General features: G+C 37.8%; 1 protein-coding gene across 1 annotated transcript in view; it reads left to right on the forward strand.

The window, feature by feature from the left end:
* Positions 1–477: 477 nt before the first annotated feature.
* The window catches only part of LOC117333354 (ras-like protein family member 10B), a 79,618-nt gene continuing 58,520 nt past the window's right edge, over positions 478–21,575 (forward strand). The window contains exon 1 of the mRNA XM_033892618.1: positions 478–798. The gene's annotated coding sequence lies outside the window, so the exon portion shown is untranslated. The remainder of the gene's footprint in view (positions 799–21,575) is intronic.

A 21,575-nucleotide genomic window follows, 5' to 3' on the forward strand; every position in this document is an offset into this window, starting at 1 on the left:
ACCCGAATAGAGACCTAGTGAGGCAGGTAATTAAATCTATAATGGAAAAACATCCAAGTATATTGCCGTTGGAGGACTAAATACGTTCAGATCTGCCATACGCATAGACCAAAGACAAGCCGGGGTCGGCGTGGCTTTCCTTGTGTTTCGTGGTGGGAACCGATCGATAGACCAGGCAGCATTAGGCTGCAGCAACATGCGATGGTAGCTTCGATTCAAACATCCTAAGTGCTAAGACGTTTTACCATTTTGTTGGTTTTGAGATTTTACTTTCATAAAGATTGTACGATTGTTTGTCCTTATGTTCGCTCGTGATTAGACGTGTATTGAGGTGACATTTAGCCGAACTTGTCAAGATTCGGTACGGACAGCACACGCATGCGAGATTTCTGCACCGTTTGTGTAGGGGAGACGGTCTCTCTTTGCACGATTGGCGGTGCTTGATTATATATATATATGTATACACGTTATTTATATGCGGCGTGGACAGAAAAAAGACGAGCGGGACACATCTTAAGTGTGAATATCAGGACTGGCTCATGAGTCTACACATGGACGTCTATCCGTGTTATTGATTCTATGGCTGTTTCTTGTCGCTGTGTGTCGTCGCCCTGTCACAACTTGGCATCTACCATTCATCTCATCCAACAGTATTGACAAAAGCACGTCAACGGATACATCGCCTTTAAACATTTGTCTACGGAAACCTACTATTTCCGGAAAACAGTCACGCGCTCCGGAAGTGAACAGCATGGTTGACGTTGTTTGACATCTACAGAAGAAACGACATCGCTCGAGGTGAGTGCCTGTCCACACATATCTTATAATAGTGACATAGCTGTCACATATATGTCTCTTTAACTAACTGTTCATTGTGTAATGAAGTCTGAAGGCGCCTCATATAGTGAAGAATATCAAAAATGCTGCTTTCACACCTAACATAATATGCATATATCGCAATAGTAATTTTACAATATAAAGTAACAAGCATTATATAGTTATTTTAATTAAGCATCGTGTATCCCGAACTTAAGATCACTCATCACCTACCAGTAGTCTGCAATGGCATCATTGCACTGATACACTTAATTCACTTTCAATGAAATGTAGGAATGAGTGAATAATAAGACGGGCAAATGTGTTACTTGGCATGCTTATATTATCTGCTATATATATAGTTTGTTCACATACTCTAGTTATATGCATACGGGTCATTTTATATCAGTAGCAGTCCTCCACACTCGAGTAAACAGAAATCCACACACGTTACACTAACAAATTGATAACAGAACTCGACAACAACAAATGAGGAGACATTCATTCAGAAGAAAAATAGCATCATAATTTTTCACAAACAGGAGATAAAATAATGTTTTCTGCTCCATATTTGGTATCCAATCAATCCAGGAGGTTCCAAAAGATGTCGTACAAAAGTCTATATAAAGTCAATATATATTTAAAGAGTACGACATAACATCGGAATAACTTCATATCTTTCTATTCACTTCATTTAAAAGATAGATGATAAAACGCAAATCACTGCATCATGGAAGGGCGCACGAATTAGTATCAGGATTTCAAAAGCAATATTGAAACGTTCACTGCAATAACCTGGCCCCAGTTTCACTAAAGGCCGTAAGTCTACACGTAGACGTTGACGTATCCTACGTCTAATATGAGTTTCACTAAAAGTCGTAACTTCGCAAAGCGTAAAGTTAGCTTAAATCTGCACGAAAGTCTACATCTGCACTTGAGTACACTTAAAATGAAACGTAAGTGAAACAAAACAAATTCTCATCACAGCAGACGATTTGAACAACGGATGTTACATGACACAACATAATTCATATAAACTGGATGACGGGTCATATTCACGGAGAACCGAATATGTTATATTCTATGTATTTCCTCTGTTAGGATAGTTCAGATTGTAAGATGTGACCCACTTTTCATTATGGGACTAATAATTTTGTTTTCTGAACAATCAAATATCATAGGTAATGGACTAAACATTGGACTACGGAAAGAATACAGAAGTAATATACTGTTCTCAACTTGACCAACACTCGCACTAAATAGAAATCAAAGGTTTGTTGCAAAACCTTTTTTCCGTATACACAAATTTAATAAAACCAGAGGCCACACTTTATTAAAAAACAAATTTCTTAATAGTCTATCTTTGGCACAAACTGCAACAACATTATAAATACAGGAGCTTTTTAAAAACTGTTCCTGCTGTTTATATTGATATAGATATAGATGCTATACAACACTGTCCATATCCTTATAAATCGTAATAAATGTACTATAGGGGAAAGCCGCAAGGCCATTAATTAAAGATAGTCTCAACCAACACATTGATTTTGCGTAATACGAACGAATCTTTAGCATTATACAGAGACTATTATATACAATGTATATAATGTATATATGTTTGTGAGTGTGTTTTTATTTTAATCTGTATCGCGTCAATTAAATTATGTCACCATTGGATTACGACATGTAAGAAAACATTTGGTATTCCTTTGAATCCAACTTTCTGCTTCTATACATTTTCTACTATTTATAATTATTACTTAATTAATTAATACCCGTTTATTGAATTATGTGGTATGAAGTAGTCTTATTAGAAATATTTTTCTCTAAAGATAAATCACTGTGATTAGCAGCTGTAATTGAAGATCTACTGTACGTCATTACATGAAGCGATTATGATTTACACTTAAGAAAAGTCTGACTACGAAATTTCAAAATTTAAAAAGTAAATAGAAAAATAAATAAATGAAATATGCATAGACCAATTTATAACAATTTGATTCTTGACCAGCATCTGAAAACGCCGATTCTTTTAATGCTGATAAATAGTATGCCTCGTAACAGCCACAGGGATATTAACAATATTTTTGTTACATGCCATGTGGTAACAGCCCGATTCTTTTACGTGAACAAAAATTACGAAATGGTAAAATGCATGTTCAATTTCAGCAAAATCAGGCTTGGTTTTTTAAATGAACTATTATCGTGATGAATGAAGAAATGCATAGGAATCTGACTGGGTGTTAGCACCAACTTTGTTAATGGGATCTATATAATTGTCATTAATTATACCTGCGCAAAATTGTTTAAATGAAAATCGAATTCCCATTAATATGTGTTAGAAATAATGCGCTCTTTTCATTCTTATTATTTCCTTTATTTTCCCCAAATGTTAAGAGTAAGAGAAATGAAGAACAATACAAATACATCTCAAACAACATCGAAAGAAAATAAAATACATTCAGACTCATGATCACACCCTTATATAGTGACATGTACATTGACAGACACGCACATACATGTACGATAATGATAATAGCACGCGTATCATACCATAAAGTACTATTATAGAACGCATTGATATAATTGGTACTGAGCACATATATTAATTGATCGGTTATTGTAATTACAAAAATGAAAAGAGACCCATGGGTCTTAGCAGTCACCTACGTTCTTAGATTTAGATATATACAAGAAGTCCGATGGACCTGTATCACTCGCTTGGTTCTACAGCAACTTTGAAGTTAATCTAGGTAATTTCCACAGACACTATGCTGATGACCACTTTATTCAATTATTAGAGTAAGCTAGGTTTATCCATGCGAATACTTTTTCTAGGCCTTTATTCCATTTTCCAAATATCAGGCCTCGGAGTCTCCAGGATATCGATTAATCATTGATTAAAGATGAAGGCGTATTTGAACCCCGTTATCTTGAATGTAGATAAAGATCCTTCATTTGAAAGGGCTTTGTAGCCCTTCGTCTAAGAATGCTCAAGGCTAAATATCAAGTCCCCATGCCTCTTGGTTTGTGAAGATTTTAGTGTATTTCACTCCAATGACATTATTGAGGGTTAAGGTCATTTATTTGAAGTAACGGTAGTTCCCTTAACGAATGACTAAAACTTGACCCTAGTGACGACAGCACAGAGCTCACTGTTTGCTTAATCAACTTGTTTAGTGTCCGCGGTCAATAAAGGACAAAGTTTACCATGGAGAACAAAAGGACTCTGTCAGAACCTCCCTCACCCCATCCGTCCAAAACACCGAACAGTAAACAATCTGCAGAATCTGTTTTTGTAACTACGGTTTGGTTTGGTTTATTTTGTTTAACGTCCTATTAACAGCTTAGGTCATTTAAGGACGGCCTCCCGTGCGTGCGACATGCATGCACGTGATGAGTGCGTATGCGTGCGACATGCATGCATGTGGTGAGTGCGTATGTGTGTTTTGGGAGGCTGCGGTATGTTCGTGTTGAGTTTCCTTGTGATAGGCCGGAACTTTTGCCGATTTATAGTGCTACCTCACTGAAGCATACTGCCGAAGACACCCAGCAGCACACCCCACCCGGTCACATTATACTAACAACGGGCGAACCAGTCGTCCCATTCCAAATATGCAGAGCGCTAAGCAGGAGTAGCAACTACCATTTTTTAAAGACTCTGGTATGTCTAGGCTAGGGGACAGAACCCAATTCCAAAGCATTCCTCACAGCAACGAACGCTCATCTAAAGGCCAAAAGTGAGGCATTGTCAAGGGAGACATTAGGAAGAAGAAAGTTGTTCAGAAAGAAGAGAAAAGATAAGATCCCAAATTTAGTCGCCTCTTACGATCATGCAATGGGAATAATTGATTTCCATTGCAGTCGTAAGTTACGTTTACGTCTACCGCAGCTCCCAAAACACACATACGCACTCACCACACGCATACATGTCGCACGCACGGGAGGCCGTCCTTAGATTACCTTAGCTGTTAATAGGACGTTAAACAAAATAAACCAAACCAACAAAAAAAAATAGAAATCTGCTGATTGTTTTTTTTTTTTTTCTTCTTCTTGAAAAGGCATGAGCTGTTACACCTTCCTGTTCGCCTATGAAGGTTTTCAGGCTGGATGGCGCACTTTGTTATTACATTTATGTACGGCGATGATCCATGTGCCGGTACAATAGGGAGAAAGGTTGGTATGAAATGAAATGCAAATCGTATTTTCATTTTTAGTAGTGATTGTGGTATGTTTCGGCTATGGGAAAGAACCGGAAGCCTTCCTTACTGGATGAACGTTCAACAAAACGCCAAAGCCAAAAGTGAGGCAGTGTCAATGGAGATATGAGGAAGAGGAAAGTAGTTCAGAGAGAATAGAAAAGATCTGAACCAAAAGAGAAAAAAAAATAATAAAGAAGGCTTTTACGAACATACAATCGGGGCAGCAGATTACTTGTCGCCGGACCGACAGAACTGTCTCGTAATGTGTCGCAAGTACGCTTTTAATAATCATGTAATGAGAGTCTTATTGGGGGACCGAAATGTGGGAGACTGGTGCATAAGATGTGTAATGTTTGATTAAATAAGGTAACACGTATTAACTGTTTCACAGGGGAGAGGGCATTTAACTAAAGACCACCATGAGGCATTTTTAGAAGAGAAAAGACACGATAATTAAGGTGCCTCATATGAGATATACCCTTCCTGCAGGGCAATCCAAAAACATTCAGTGCCACATGGTATTGTCGCCATGATCCAATTAAACTTATTTTTTAAAAAGCCATAAGTATGAAGTTTGATATTTCATTATGCGTTTAAAATGTATGCGTTACACCTCCAGATTGTAACTGTCCTATGTTAAAAGTGTAATGATCAATTTAGTCATAAGTTACTAACGGACTATCTTAATATTAAATGCATTATATTAAACTCCGCCATCCCGCGGATTTTTACATTTCATTTGGACTTGCAGACAGTGTTACCGTATAAATTGATCTGATGACAGCACAGAGCTCACTGTTTGCTTAATCAACTTGTTTAGTGTCCGCGGTCAATAAAGGACAAAGTTTACCATGGAGAACAAAAGGACTCTGTCAGAACCTCCCTCACCCCATCCGTCCAAAACACCGAACAGTAAACAATCTGCAGAATCTGTTTTTGTAACTACGGTTTGGTTTGGTTTATTTTGTTTAACGTCCTATTAACAGCTTAGGTCATTTAAGGACGGCCTCCCGTGCGTGCGACATGCATGCACGTGATGAGTGCGTATGCGTGCGACATGCATGCATGTGGTGAGTGCGTATGTGTGTTTTGGGAGGCTGCGGTATGTTCGTGTTGAGTTTCCTTGTGATAGGCCGGAACTTTTGCCGATTTAAAGTGCTACCTCACTGAAGCATACTGCCGAAGACACCCAGCAGCACACCCCACCCGGTCACATTATACTGACAACGGGCGAACCAGTCGTCCCATCCAAATATGCAGAGCGCTGAGCAGGAGTAGCAACTACTATTTTTAAAGACTCTGGTATGTCTAGGCTAGGGGACAGAACCCAACGCCTTCCTCACAGCGGCGAACGCTCAACTAAAGGCCAAAAGTGAGGCATTGTCAAGGTAAACATTAGGAGAAGAAAGAAGAGAAAAGATAAGATCCCAAATTTAGTCGCCTCTTACGATCATGCAATGGGGGCAGCAGGTACAATTTTTACGCCCTACCTGCAGGGCAGAGCCAATCCCCAACTTACAAGAAGGCTGTCACAATAGAAAATCAATCAAGTTATTTTTCGTGTGATTTTCAATTACTACGCTTCAGTAATAACTCTAGCACACACCTTTGTGTTCCGCCAGTTTCGTAAATGTGATTATCTTTTGTGTGATTTTTAATTTCGTTTTACTTTTTCATTAAAGCAAATCCTCGGAGTCGTGACAAAGCGATAAGGTGACAAATCGCGTGTAATTACTAAGTTTCAACGGGAGAACTGTTGTTAGTATCAATTTAGTAACTCTTTGCGCTAGACTTTATGTAAATCCTACAAAATTGAGTCCATTGGAAATGGTGTGAAGGTGTCCTTCTCGTTGATTTAAGATTAATCCCGTTTGTTGCCTAACATGACACGTTTTTATGGTAAGCAATATATGAATATGCTTTCAAATCAGTGACTTTATACTGTGCAAATTCTGTATCAAAATGTTGGTGAAGACAGACAATTATGGAATGACATTTTTCATTGAAACAAATGCAATTAATCTCCCAGTACATAAATCCTCGAAGTCATAGGTAAACGAAAATGTTACTAAGGTTTCAACGGAAGACCTGTTGATAATATAATCTTTTCAATAAAGTAACTCTTTGTGCTAGACTTAATGTAAATCCTACACACTTTAAATTTAGTCCATTCGAAATGGTTTAAAGGAAGCGTTTCTCATTGATTAAACTTTCACCACGTTTTTGTGGTAAACAATGTATGTGTATGCTTTCAAATCAAGTGACTTTATACTTGTGCAGGTTCTGTATCCAATTTTTTTTTCGAAAATGCGGGATCGAACCTACAAAACCGTAATTCAGAACGTATTTTCCTACGATGTTTGAGATGATTATATTATTGTAAACAATAACATATATGCTGAGATTCAGCTGATTTCCCCAATAATACGTGACATGTATATAACCTTTGCTTCAACTTTAGGAGAAATACTCGGTCGCCTGGTTTTCATTTGTTTGTAAAATTACATTTTTATACAAAGAAGTTCAGGAACCACTGATCATTTGTGAGGGGCGGCCAGTGTATAAGGTCCATGTTTTGTTTACTTGGTAACTGAATATTGAAGCATTTGTAGGCAAGTTTATTTCTCCTTGATTGATTTTAGGATTCCTTACAATACACACATATACAAGCAATCTATCCGGTAACAACTAGTATGGTTAGAGTTGATTCGATATAAAGATCAATTCGATAAGCCAACACGTACCGCCAAATAACACACAACAAAGGCGTCTTATATAGGTCAGTGCATCTTTCTGTGACAGGGGTATGTGTACTTTCACAGAATCAGAATCTATCACCAATTATCACGTTTTATATTGTTGAATCAATAGCTCCGAGACGTACACACATAAAGTAAATCCATACCAAAAAAATTAATCGAATACTGTAATTTTATTGTACATGTTATAACTAGTTATATATCATAGTACCAAAATTGAATTGGTTTGGTTTATTTTGTCTAACGTCCTATTAACAGCTAAGGTCATTTAAGGACAGCCTCCCGTGCGTGCGACATGCATGCGTGTGGTGAGTGCGTATGGGTGTTTTGGGAGGCTGCGGTATGTTCCGTGTTAAGTCTCCTTGTGATAGGCCGGAACTTTTGCCGATTTGTAGTGCTACCTCACCAAGCAGGACAACCCACCCGGTCACATTATACTGACAACGGGCTAACCAGTCGTCCCACTCCAAGTACATGTATGTTGAGCGCTAAGCAGAAGTAGCAACTACCATTTTTAATTACTGTGGTATGTCTTGGCCAGGGGACAGAACCAAAAGCCTTCCTCACAGGGGCGACATTGGCATTGTCAAGGGAGACATTAGGAAGAAGAAAGCTGTTAAGAAAGAAGATAAAAGATAAGATCCAAAATATAGTCGCCTTTACGATCATGCAATGGGGGCAGCAGGTACAATTCTTACGGCCTACCTGCAGGGCTTACTAAATGGAATAATTCACCTTCACATTTGGTTCGGTAAACGTCAGCTTAATTTTGCATAACTCCTCCTTTGAATCAATTTAATATAAATACCAACATGTAAATAGCTGGACCATATCATCAGACAATTGCACGATGATACGACAAATATATTTAAACCTTACGTTATTAATATCAAGTATAATTTCAAAAACGTCAAAAAAAATCAATTTTAAGATTTTAAATAAATATCTTGGATATAACAATCTGGTTCATTTTCGGTAAGTTTCGTTTCCGGTTTACATTGGCGAGATTCCGATAAGCAGTAAAGAATAGTAAGGGGCGATAACTCTGTTATCGTTCCTTGCGGAACGTAATGAAAGTATGGGCTATTTCGCCCATTTACCGGCTCTTGTAGAGATTTGAAGGTGGAAAAAATGGCACATACAATTTTGATTGTTTTTTGAACTATTATATAACGCGGCTGGATGTATCTGGTATCCCTGTGGAAGTTCGTATTTATGAGATATTTTCGGTCAAACATGCCAAAATCGTCATTTTGACTAAGAGGTTATGTTTAAATCGCTCTCAAAATTCAAAACAAAAATCCAGAAACATATATGATGCATACGTGTATGTAAATAGATACATGTTTCTGAAGAAAACGGTCTGTTTAGTTTTTCGATATCTTTAACACAACGGTCATAGATTGTTTTGAAAATGGCCTATTTTTTCGACCTTCTCAGTATTTTTCCACTCGACAGGAGTATTTTCCTATAAATAGACAGACTGTTTTGATGACGTGAACCAGGCGTTTCCCTTCTGTTTAGCACGGTTAAACAGATGGAGCCGATCAGCATACAAAGTTATTAGCATTAAAATCATTATGGATCCGCTGGTTTTATATTTGTTTTGGGCGAGTCATCTTAATGATGTCTTTCAAAGCCTGCATTAACATCAACAGGTCCGTTAAGATTGATGTATGAAATGTATACGTTTTAAAAATTATTGACACAATTGGTTTGGTCGGCTTGTCCGCATATATAAAGGAAAACTATAGATAACGCCATCTTGAACTCATCGGGTATTGTCTCTGAAATGATTCTCCGAGGAGTTCCGAGTGGTTTTGTTTGTTTGTTTATTTTGTTTAACGTCCTATTGGTTTGGTTTATTTTGTTTAACGTCCTATTAACAGCTAAGGTGTGTGTTTTTGGAGACTGCGGTATGTTCGTGTTAAGTCTCCTTGTGATAGGCCGGAACTTTTGCCGATTTATAGTGCTATCTCACTGAAGCATACTGCCGAAGACACCCAGCAGCACACCCCACCCGGTCACATTATACTGACAACGGGCGAACCAGTCGTCCCACTATGCTGAGCGCTAAGCAGGAGTAGCAACTACCAGTTTTAATGACTCTGGTATGTCTCGAACCCAAAGCCTTCCTCACAGCGGCGAACGCTCAACTAAAGGCCAAAAGTGAGGCATTGTCAAGGGAGACATTAGGAAGAAGAAAGTTGTTAAACAAGAGGCCCATGTGGCCTGTATCGCTCACCTGGTTGGATTAGACCAAATGTCAAAATGATGTTCATATTCAATTTGTTTTATTTGTAAATCTCAAACAATGCTATATGCTATATGGTTATAGTGTGGGAATACGAACTGCTTTAAAGATTAATGAAGTCCAGACTCTCTAAGGTCTGAAAGACCTCAGGAATTGTTTTTAGAACATGCATTCATCACTTTATGACAAGTAGCGATTTAAAGGAATTAACTCTATTTCCTCTATTGGGCCCCGCCCCTTTGCGGTCAGAGTCACCATGTATGCAAAATCTGTTCCCCTTCCCCAAAGGATGTTTCTGACCAAATTGGGTTAAAATCCATTCATAACTTAATAACTAGTAGCGATGTAAAGGAATTACCTCTATTTCCCCTATTGGGCCCGCCCCTTTGGCCCCTCGGGGGTCAGAGTCACCATTTATGCAAAATCTGTTCACCTTTCCCCAAGGATGTTTCTGACTAAATTGGGTTCAAATCCATTCATAACTTCATGACAAGTAGTGATTTGAAGGAATTACCTCTATTTACCCTAATGGGCCCCGCCCCTTTGGGTTCAGAGCCACCATTTATGCAAAATCTGTTCCCCTTTGCCCAAGGATGTTTCTGACTAAATTGGGTTCAAATCCATTCATCACTTTATGACAAGTAGAGATTTAAAGGAATCACATCTATTTCCCCTATTGGGCCCCGTCCCTTTGGTCCCTCGGGGGTCAGAGTCACCATTTATGCAAAATCTGTTCCCCTTCTGCCAAGGATGTTTCTGGCCAAATTTGGTCAAAATCCAATAAGAACGTTGGGATGTTTGGATAGATGCGAATTGATGTCTCATTATCAAGTGTCATATTGCAGAAAACTGTAGATTATGAGAATTATTACACTAGTAACCTTAAATGCCAGTATGAATTTTTGAACGTAATTATGTGCAAGTGAAGATATTAATGCTAAAGGAAGGGAATTTATTTATTTTATCCGTCTTTCGTGCTCAAACGGAGTTATCGCCCCTCACTACACTCCTTTAGGTGTCGCCCCACTAGTAATTGTACGAATGTATTGTTTGAGCTGTATTAAACATGTACAATATTACATTGGATGGACTAAAAGACGGCTTCGCACCAAATATTGTTCGCCACAACTTCCTGATTTTGTATGGCAGCGTCTTAAACTAATCTCAATTTTGCCCTTGTGCACGGATACGTCAATTTGATATTCCGTACAAGTAGCAACATATCTTGTTCTAATGACTTTTTAATATTGCCAGAATACCCTCCTTTTTGCCATGACCGCGATTAACCTTTATTGTCAAGCATTTTACTTTTGAGTGTTCCGATTTCAAACACTCGTTCGATCACTTTTAACGTTATGGACTACTTTCTCGATAAAATATCTGCATCGCTTATATTCGATTTTTAATGTGTTTTGGAACTATACAGTCAATTAAGTGTTTTACAACCAGTTCATTCGATTTTAAATATTTTCAAAACACTTTAGTTTTAGGTGTTTTCTTTCTATGAACGTCCTTCTAATCTGTTTTTGTGTGGCCCTAAATGACTGGGTTGTCAATAGCTGTAAAACTATAAATACAGAATATCGTTCCTATGGTGAAATTGGTGGGAATATCTTCGGTTTGCTTACAATAGGAATCGTCGTTATGATTGTCCGAATCATTATGACGTCACATAATTCTAAATGATATATGCCATATCCTAATATGGGATTAGCAGGCGCTGGTGACCACTATTATCAGTTTCGTGCTGAAAAGATATCCAATCCTTTGTGAAAAGATATTTTGTATAAATTTACCTTTGAATGATATATTTATCTTCAGTGAGCTCTTATAGTTAAACTTATTGATGAAGGTTGGTACTATCGGTGTTTTTACAAAACGTTGACTGAACATAAACTCTTCAATGCTCATGATTTATGTGATGGCTGTAGCAATGTACAATGTACACGTATAAAAGATTCTACGAAGACAACTGTTTTCATCAACCTTTTACCACCTTGAATGGTATTAAAAAGGCTGTTCTAAAACGTTGGCTCAGCAGATTGGGAGTAGGACGACTAGTTTGCAAGTTGTCAGTATAATGTGAACGGGTGGAGTGTCCTTTATGTATCCTCGGTAGTATGCTTCAGCGAGCTAGTAGCACTAGCACTATAAATCGGAAACAATTCTGGACAAGGCGTTATAACAACGATACCCTAGCTGTTGATAGGACGTTAAACAAATAAAACAAAACTAATAGTGTAAGCTTTGTTGTAGAAGTAGAAAAGACAAATGAATAACCTTATTATCTGTGTTTCAGAAGAACAAACGAACAATGATTTGAGAGTCTTTGTAACTTTGTAATGTAGAAATTGCCCGTGACTTAGTTTTCATGGTAGCTAGAGTGACGTGTGGACCATTCTTTTAGATTATAATGCAGGAGTAGAAAGTGGTATACGCCTTGTCATTACCCTTCATAAGTACAGAGGAACAACGCATGATAAGTTTTCTTTAAATGGATTATAATAGAAGTATACAAGACCCTTTATGACAATACTGACTGTGTAGCAGTAATAGAACGAATTCCCGGGTTATTTTGGACTGACGATTTTATTATCCCAATTCGAATTCAATTCTGTTCAACAAGGCAAAACGATTTCATGTAATTACTGAACGTATCCCATTGTCACAACATCCATTGAAACAAAATCGAACAATTAATGGTGTAAAGGATACGTGGCCTGATGCGCATTCTTTATCATTGGCGGATCTTGGCATCGACATTTCCAGGGTTTCGGAAAATAGATGACGCAGTTCCATTGCAATAATACAGATCGGGGAATGTATTTCCTCAACACAGGTTGATCGTAAAGAGATTTTTTTTTTTTTTTATAAAGATCTGTTTCAAACAAATAAAATAAGGAAAAAGCAGTTTCGCACAGAGATGAGACACGTATGTAGTGTTTATGGGAATGCGCCAGAGAACGTTGAGAGCGCTGAAGTGATAGCAATCTTCTTCATACCAACCCAGCATTACATAAACATGTCCTCGACATGGAAATCGAATTACAACACAATCACCAAGTTTCCATCGAACTGGTCATTAGATGTAAAGCATGTCCTCTTTAAATATTTATCTTTAATGTAATTATGATTTGTTTTTATCGAAAAACATACTAATGTAAATGTGTTCTATACAAATAAATCACGGCCATGCAAAAAGAAAAAAGGTCAATTTCTAATATATATTTTTCCTCCATTGAAAATCGGCTTTCTTCAGCCTAGGGCTATGGTGGTGGCTTATATATTTCCAATATTTTTTTTAGGTGGACATCGTTTTGTAATATGCTATATAATGGTGTTATGATAGTGCTTACATTTACTCTTATCGGATTTAATGACCCGTGTTGTACTTGCTGTTTGTTGTTGAATATTTCTTTGTATAAAGACGTTTTTGGTTGCTCAAAATGTTCTCTTCACAGTTTAGCTTGATATAGTATGCTTTTGAATTATTGGTGATACCGACATAATACCTGTTGACATAAAAACCAGGACTGAATGCAAGCGGCACTGCTGAGAAATTGATACCTTCATGTTCCAACATTTATTCGGGTAATACCGTTGCTGCCATAAACATGCTCTGCAGGTAGGGCGTAAGAATTGTACCTGCTGCCCCCATTGCATGATCGTAAGAGGCTACTAAATTTTATATCTATCTTTTCTCTTTTTGAACAACATTCTTGTTCCTAATGTCTCCCTTGACAATGCCTCACTTTTGGCCTTTAGTTGAGCGTTCGCCGCTCTGAGGAAGGTTTGGGTTCTGTCCCCTAGCCGAGACATACCAGAGTCTTTAAAAATGGTAGTTGCTGCTCCTGCTTAGTGCTCAGCATATTAGGAGTGGGACAACTGGTTCGCCCGTTGTCAGTATAATGTGACCGGGTGGGGTGTCTTCGGCAGTATGCTTCAGTGAGGTAGCACTATAAATCGGCAAAAGTTCCGGCCTATCACAAGGAGACTTAACACGAACATACCGCAGCCTCCCAAAACATACATACGCACTCAACACACGCATGTATGTCGCACGCACGGAAGGCCGTCCTTAAATGCCCTTAGCTGTTAATAGGACGTTAAATCAATAAAACCAAACAAACCAAACAGCCATAAACGGACTGATTCCAATAGATTACTGTTCATTCGTGACCCTCGCTCCACATTCAGATTATGCAATCGAGAAATAGCAACGAGTGAGGAGTTCTGATCACGGCTCCAAACAACCAATAATAATGAGTATATATATTAAGCATGCAGCACCTGATGTATTCTAATTAGCTTAAAATGACGAAGCAAGATACCATGAAACATAGCGCTACTCTGAGCAGATCTAAAGTGACAATCACCTCGGTGAACTAGTATTGTTGTGTAGCCCTAATTACGTTATCAGCGTCATAGATTTGAAGCTGCTCGTGAATAATTTCTATTGTGAATATCCGCTCGTGTCAAATATAAACTCCCAATCAGACAATATAATGGATAACGCCTACACGAAACTTTCACATCATGTGATGGAAGCTATCCTTTTAACTACTAGAGTGAAATATCTGATACTTCTTTAGGTTTCCATAAATCACACGCTGCATGTTTACCGATTACAATTAACTATAATTATTCTAATGGTCTATGTCAGCAGGGCGCTTATAATTCCCTGAATAACCATGAGTAGCCGTGTATCGCTTCAAACTGGAGATATTTGACGTGGCAAATGGAAGGATAATTCATGTAATGTTTACATATATTACAATATATATACGGTCCGGTGGGGCTCTCCGAATGCATGGTAATAGAATGTATCTGTTTTAATTTGTTTAAATAATTTCTGTACAAAGTTTGGTCATATCATTACCTAATAAAGTGAATCGTTCCGGTCAAATATCTAAGGATTTAGATGCGATTTCATTTGACCATTTTTTGCAAAATTCATAATTGTATCTGCCCTGCAGGTAGGGCGTAAGAATTGTACCTGCTGCCCCCATTGCATGATCGTAAGAGGCGACTAAATTTGGGATCTTATCGTTTCTCTCCTTACTGAACAACTTTCTTCTTCCTAATGTCTCCAATAACAATGCCTCACTTTTGGCCTATAGTTGAGCGTTCGCCCCTGTGAGGAAGGCTTTGGGTTATGTCCCCTGGCCGAGACATACCAGAGTCTTTAACAATGGTAGTTGCTTCTCCTGCTTAGCGCTCAGCATATTGGGAGTAGGACGACTGGTTCGCCCGTTGTCAGTATAATGTGACCGGTGGGGTGTCCTGCTGGGTGTCTTCGGCAGTATGCTTCAGTGAGGTAGCACTATAAATCGGCAAAAGTTCCGGCCTATCACAAGGAGACTTAAAACATGAACATAACATACCGCAGCCTCCCTTAACACACTTACGCACTCGCCACACGCATGCATGTCGCACGCATGGGAGGCCGTCCTTAAATGACCTTAGCTGTTAATAGGACATTAAACAAAATAAACCAAACCAAACCAATCATAATTGTATATATTTATATGTGTCTGGCATTGTCACTATATAGTCAGTTTGAGAGCTCTAGCTTTGATGTACGTTTAAATGCCATCCATCACGCCCTACACTTAACAGCGAATTAATACAACACAAACCGGAACTACAATATCCAGGATAATTAAGTTTAACGACTTATTATTTTGTCTACATTTTTTGTTATAGAAAATATGCAATTTCCGCATTACGTTTATAATATATTTTTTTTTTCAGACGTATCTGCCTTAAAGAGACTTGACAACAGAATGTTGTTTTGTTTCTGGACATACATGAATACCTGGCAATGAAAAAGCAGATCGCACCGTATAAACGGCATTATCACTCCCAACTACATTTTGCAGCTTGAACTTGAATCTTGAACTATCTAAACGCTATTGATATGTATCAGAAGATTTAAACACTGTTGGTCTTCATCAACATATTTGAACAGCCATAGCCACGTTTTCATTTTAAGCCATACTTTTCAAACATTACAGAATTTACTATTGCATGGCAATTGTAATTGATCTTCTATTTCAGTATATGTATTCACTTCATACAATTTGTTTTCATTGGATGTTCATATATTGTATCGCCTTGTAATTTGTACTCGCTGGTCGCGCCTTGTGGTACTAATGTTGGGTACATGTACTTACTGGTCGCGGCTGTCTATGGGTTCTGAGGGAAACGAACAATTTGTCTATACCTGTAAACCAACACAAAGTTGATAAAGGACGGTAAATATGAACAAAATATAGATAGACACGATCAGTTTGTGCAAAACTAGGAAAATAAGTATACGTGTTCCGGAAGTGTAGGTGTCTTTGTTTGATGGACGACATAGGAATGTTATTCAAGGACAAATTTTGTCTTTTTCACGTTATTTAAATTAGTGGGGAACCACAGGGTACACCAACGAGTGTTCAACGTATGAACATTTCAGGTATCCAGGACTAAATATGTCACCATTTTACAGTAATCATTGACATATCCTCAACAAACAAAAATGGAAATAACTGAATGACACGATGCTATCTTATTATACAACGGCCTATGATTAACCCTAAAAATACAATACTTCATTATCACATAATTAGATTATTTTGATAACACGTAATACAACTAACCGTGCGAGCAAATGTGTTTGCGTCATGCTGAGATAAAAGCCGTGTGATTACAACCTGATAACTATATATCATGTCAAGTAATTATACTCTTTGCATCAACGTAACATTCATATATTCATTCCGCTACAATCTGGCAATTCTTTTCCAATTTGTGATATCAAGTCATTTGATGTTAATCTATCCGGGACAATCTTGACAATAGCACATCTTAACATTTGATCTCTGTTTATTATTTCGGCGCTGCCCGAGGCATTTTTTAATTTCCAAGAATTAAAGATTCAATCAGAACAATACATTATCACCAAGTTTCATCTAAAGAAAGTCCATCCTCCATGTTCGAAATCAATTAATAGTAAATTATCATGTAACGCATTCAATACCATATCCCTGTTATAATTTTAGAAGTAGTGCGATTTTTTTTATCGACAAAGATTTTGCAGTTACAGTACTAGGTGTCTTTGCAACTCCTAATACGAGTACAGTTTAGAGAATTTTAAATTGATTATTTACGTCCTAGGATATTGACATTTACACAACAACATTGTTATAGCGTCGTATGCTTTGTATCTTTTGTAACTCGTCTCGTTTTTTTACTTTCATATTTAAGCAGTAATGCATAATTAGTTTTTGTCATCAATAATCTTTTAAATAAAAAGATTAGTTATAATTTATTATCTAGTATACCCTGATATAAATCAGGAGCTTCATAAGATATTGAACATACAGTTACCTTGGTTTGGTTTGTTTTGGTTTATTTTGTTTAACGTCCTATTAACAGCTAAGGTCATTTATGGAGGGCCCCCGTGCGTGCGACATGCATGCGTGTGTGGAGTGCGTATGTGTGTGTTGGGAGGCTGCAGTATGTTCGTGTTAAGTCTCCTTGTGATAGGCCGGAACTTTTGCCAATTTATGGTGCTACCTCACTGAAGCATACTGCCGAAGACATCTAGCAGCACACCTCACCCTGTCACATTATACTGACAACGGGCGAACCAGTCGTCCCATTCCAAATATGCTGAGCGCTAAGCAGGAGTAGTAAACTACCATTTTTAAAGACTCTGGTATGTCTCGGCTAGGGGACAGAACCGAAAACCTCCCTCATAGGGGCGAACGCTCAACTAAAGGCCAAAAGTGAGGCATTGTCAAGCGAGACATTAGGAAGAAGAAAGTTGTAAAGAAAGAAGAGAAAAGATAAGATCCCAAATTTAGTCGCCTCTTACGATCATGCAATGAGCGCAGCAGATACAATTCTTACGCCCTACCTGCAGGGCATCTTATATATATACATAATTACATACCTCTATGACAGACTAGTGGTAATTATCTGCAACAAGAAAGTAGATAATTACATCTGCACATAACAGGAGATAATTTGAGAGTTTAGTTAATTACTCTGATGAAACTATTTCAGTACCCTTAAATTACACTTGTGGAAATAAAATTAACTCGACGTCTCTAGATGCAAATAATCAGATACTGTTAAATATGTTGTCTTAGCTGTATTGGTCCTGAGTGGCGTTGTGTTCGTACAGATTTTGTGTGTACACGAGCTTTTATTGATCTAGACACGGTACCAATTTTGGTGTCATGGGAATGGCATACTCTCGGAAACCGAATTGGCCCTTGGCATCATAGGCACATGGCAACTCTTAATTTCAACAGTTGATTTTCTATCAAAATGTCATTTTAAAAAATGACTTTTATTTATTGAGGTTAAACACGACAAATGTAAGGACACCGCCATCATATCGAGTGTACTCTGGTATGTAAAACGCCATGGACGTGTGTTATTCGGTATCATCCACACCATGTCCTAATGTGAACCAGTGCAAATCATATTCGTACATCAGGTCACAAACGATTACGAGGTACACGCACGGCGTAACTAAGTTACACTTATAACTGCTGACTGGTGGCACTCATGGTTATGGGGGCATTTTATGTGTTCATGTTATGGAATATTACCTATTTCTGTACTGGATCGATCTTATAAAACTAATACGCTTTCATATTTGCTAGTAAAACACATGTTATTGCTTTTATTGATCGATCAATCATGTAATAAAGATGTATACGACAGCAAATTATTAGGTTTATTAACAATAACAGACGGTCATTATCAATGCATTAATTACATCGTGATCAGTGGCGAGGTCAAAGTTCAACAGCGAGTGAGTGTTGATGTTCACGTGTACGAATTTGAGATAAAAATGAAATTTTGCTTAAAAAATATTAAAAGCAGAAAAAATACGTTTTAAGGTGAACACTGCTTCCGAGTCATATATGGCCTTTTGACATTTAACAATGCTCTTTCAAACGACTGTCAGGACCACAAAGAACTGCGATTCATCTTCGAGTAATTTGTGTTATATTTGTTCTCGGTGTTTGAAAACTAAACACTTGTAGAAACCGTTCGGTATAACATTATGTAAAATTATATTTGGAGAGGGTATACTACATCCCGGATGTTTAGTGGGAGAAAGTACAGCTGCAAAATAATTGATGCATATCCGGATATGTTATGAAGAGTCTACGAAATTTCCATAATGTTATATAACAAAAGAATAGTAGCTTATATATAATATTGAAAATAATAAATATTTGCATTATTATGACCCCCTCGCTAAAAACATATGGATCAACATTAATCTGAATGTGTTAATTATATATCATTAAACTAGATTGAGACATGGTTTCTAGATAACTTGAGAAAATTTACCTTGTGTTACTTTACACATGTATAAACATAAGTATATCAGAAGAGGGTACTTCTACATGCAGGATGTATATCTTGAACGGGTCCTTACTGCCCTGCAGGTAGGGCAAAGACTTGTATCTGCTGCCCCCATTGCATGATCGTAAGAGGCGACTAAATTTGGGATCTGATCTTTTCTCTTCTTTCTGAACAACTCTTCTTCCTAATGTCTCCCTTGACATTGTCTCACTTTTGGTCTTCAGTTGAGCGTTCGCGCCTGTGAGGAAGGCTTTGGGTTCTGTCCCCTGGCCGAGACATACCAGAGTCTTTAAAAATGGTAGTTGCTACTCCTGCTTAGCGCTCAGCATTTTGGGAGTGAGACGACTGGTTCGCCCGATGTCAGTATAATGTGACCGGGTGGGGTGTCCTGCTGGGATGTCTTCGGCAAAAATTCCGGCCTATCACAAGGAGACTTAACACGTACATATCGCAGCCTCCAAATGACCTTAGCTGTTAATAGGACGTTAATCAAATACAAAAGGCCCATGGGGCCTGTATTGCTCACCTGGTTGGATAAGACCAAATGTCAAAATAATGTTCATATTCAATTTGTTTTATTTGTAAATCTCTAACAATGCTATATATGGTTATAGTGTGGGAATCCGAACTGCTTTAAAGATTAATGAAGCACAGACTCGCTAAGGTCTGAAAGACCTAATAATTGTTTTTAGAACATGCATTCATCACTTTATGACTAGTAGCGATTTAAAGGAATTACCTATATTTCCCCTATTGGGCCCCACCCCTTTGGCCCCTCGGGGGTCAGTCACCATTTATGCAAAATCTGTTCCCCTTCTGCCAAGGATGTGTCTGGCCAAATTTGGTCAAAATCCAATAAAAACTGTATGACTAGTACCGATTTGAAGCAAATGTTGACGGACGGACGACGGACGCTGCGCCATGGCATAAGCTCACCGGACCTTCGGTCCAGGTGAGCTATAAAAACCAAACCAAACCAATCCCTAGAGTTAAATCAATCGCGCGCTGCCATCCGGACCAACAAGAAGGATTAAGTAGATTGAACTTATCTCGTAACATAGTGTACTTTTTTTCATTAAATGATGCATATTCAGAGAAGGTACATTGTGAATGTGCATCTTGGAGAACAAGATGCCGTTCGGCTCCAAAAGTCAAGCCACCACGTCCAAGAGAGTAATGGTTCGTCTTGGAATTTCTTAACATAGGCAATTTCAGTAGACAATTATCAAACTACTATTTTGAATCCGTGATCTTTAACAATTGCATTATTTACGTAACTATGTTATCTAGCAAAAGGTTACATATATATGTGTGCATATATATACTATTTGTTACAAAAATCTTTTAGTGTCCAGCTGCGTTGAACAAAGTCGATACCATTTCTTAATGGCTGTACGTGTATTAACTATAGGTCTAGGAAAGGTTTCCAACTGTCGGTTTCAATAAGAGATGACACAAGGGGGTTATTTCATACAAAACGTGCCTCGTAAATCCACTACACTAATTGGATGGACGACTCGACAGGGAAATTAGAGGTTTTGTAAGTGTTATGGTACATTATAGTTTTGACATGTATCGCCTTTTTGATACATGGTTAAAATATCTTAATACTAGAGCCTTATTTTGATAACTCGTCTACAAGTCCGCATTAGTGATATCGTTTCTTCAACACATGAGAGTTAGTTTTGGGGTAATCAAAATAAATTATTCCAAAGTTTTTGTTTTCATGGAAATAACGACCTCGCAACAGTCGGGGTCATATGAGGACAAGTGTATCCTAAGGTAGAAAGTTGCAAAATGTCAGTTTTAAACAGGTCATTAATTACTTATTATTTATAATCCGGTTTTTGGTAAAAGAAAGTACATATTAAAGGATGTCGATGATGCCCGGCTTTATTACAAGTTCACACTTTTTAAAGGGGGCAGCTGATCAACGTTACTTCGTCATGTGGTGTCATTTTACTATTAAGCACCGCATGATCATTTGTGTTGATGTTCGTATATCCAAAGTAAAATATCAGTTAAAATAAATAATGACGTAACCTAGATTGGCCGTTAACACTTGTATCGCTCATGGATGTTATAGAGGCTTTTCGTCTTTGATTTTCACTATCGATGATTTTAAATTCATGTAGACTTGTTTTATATCACTCTAGATGAAAA

Source organism: Pecten maximus, chromosome 8 (genome assembly GCF_902652985.1).
Source record: "Pecten maximus chromosome 8, xPecMax1.1, whole genome shotgun sequence".
Lineage (NCBI taxonomy): Eukaryota > Metazoa > Mollusca > Bivalvia > Pectinida > Pectinidae > Pecten > Pecten maximus.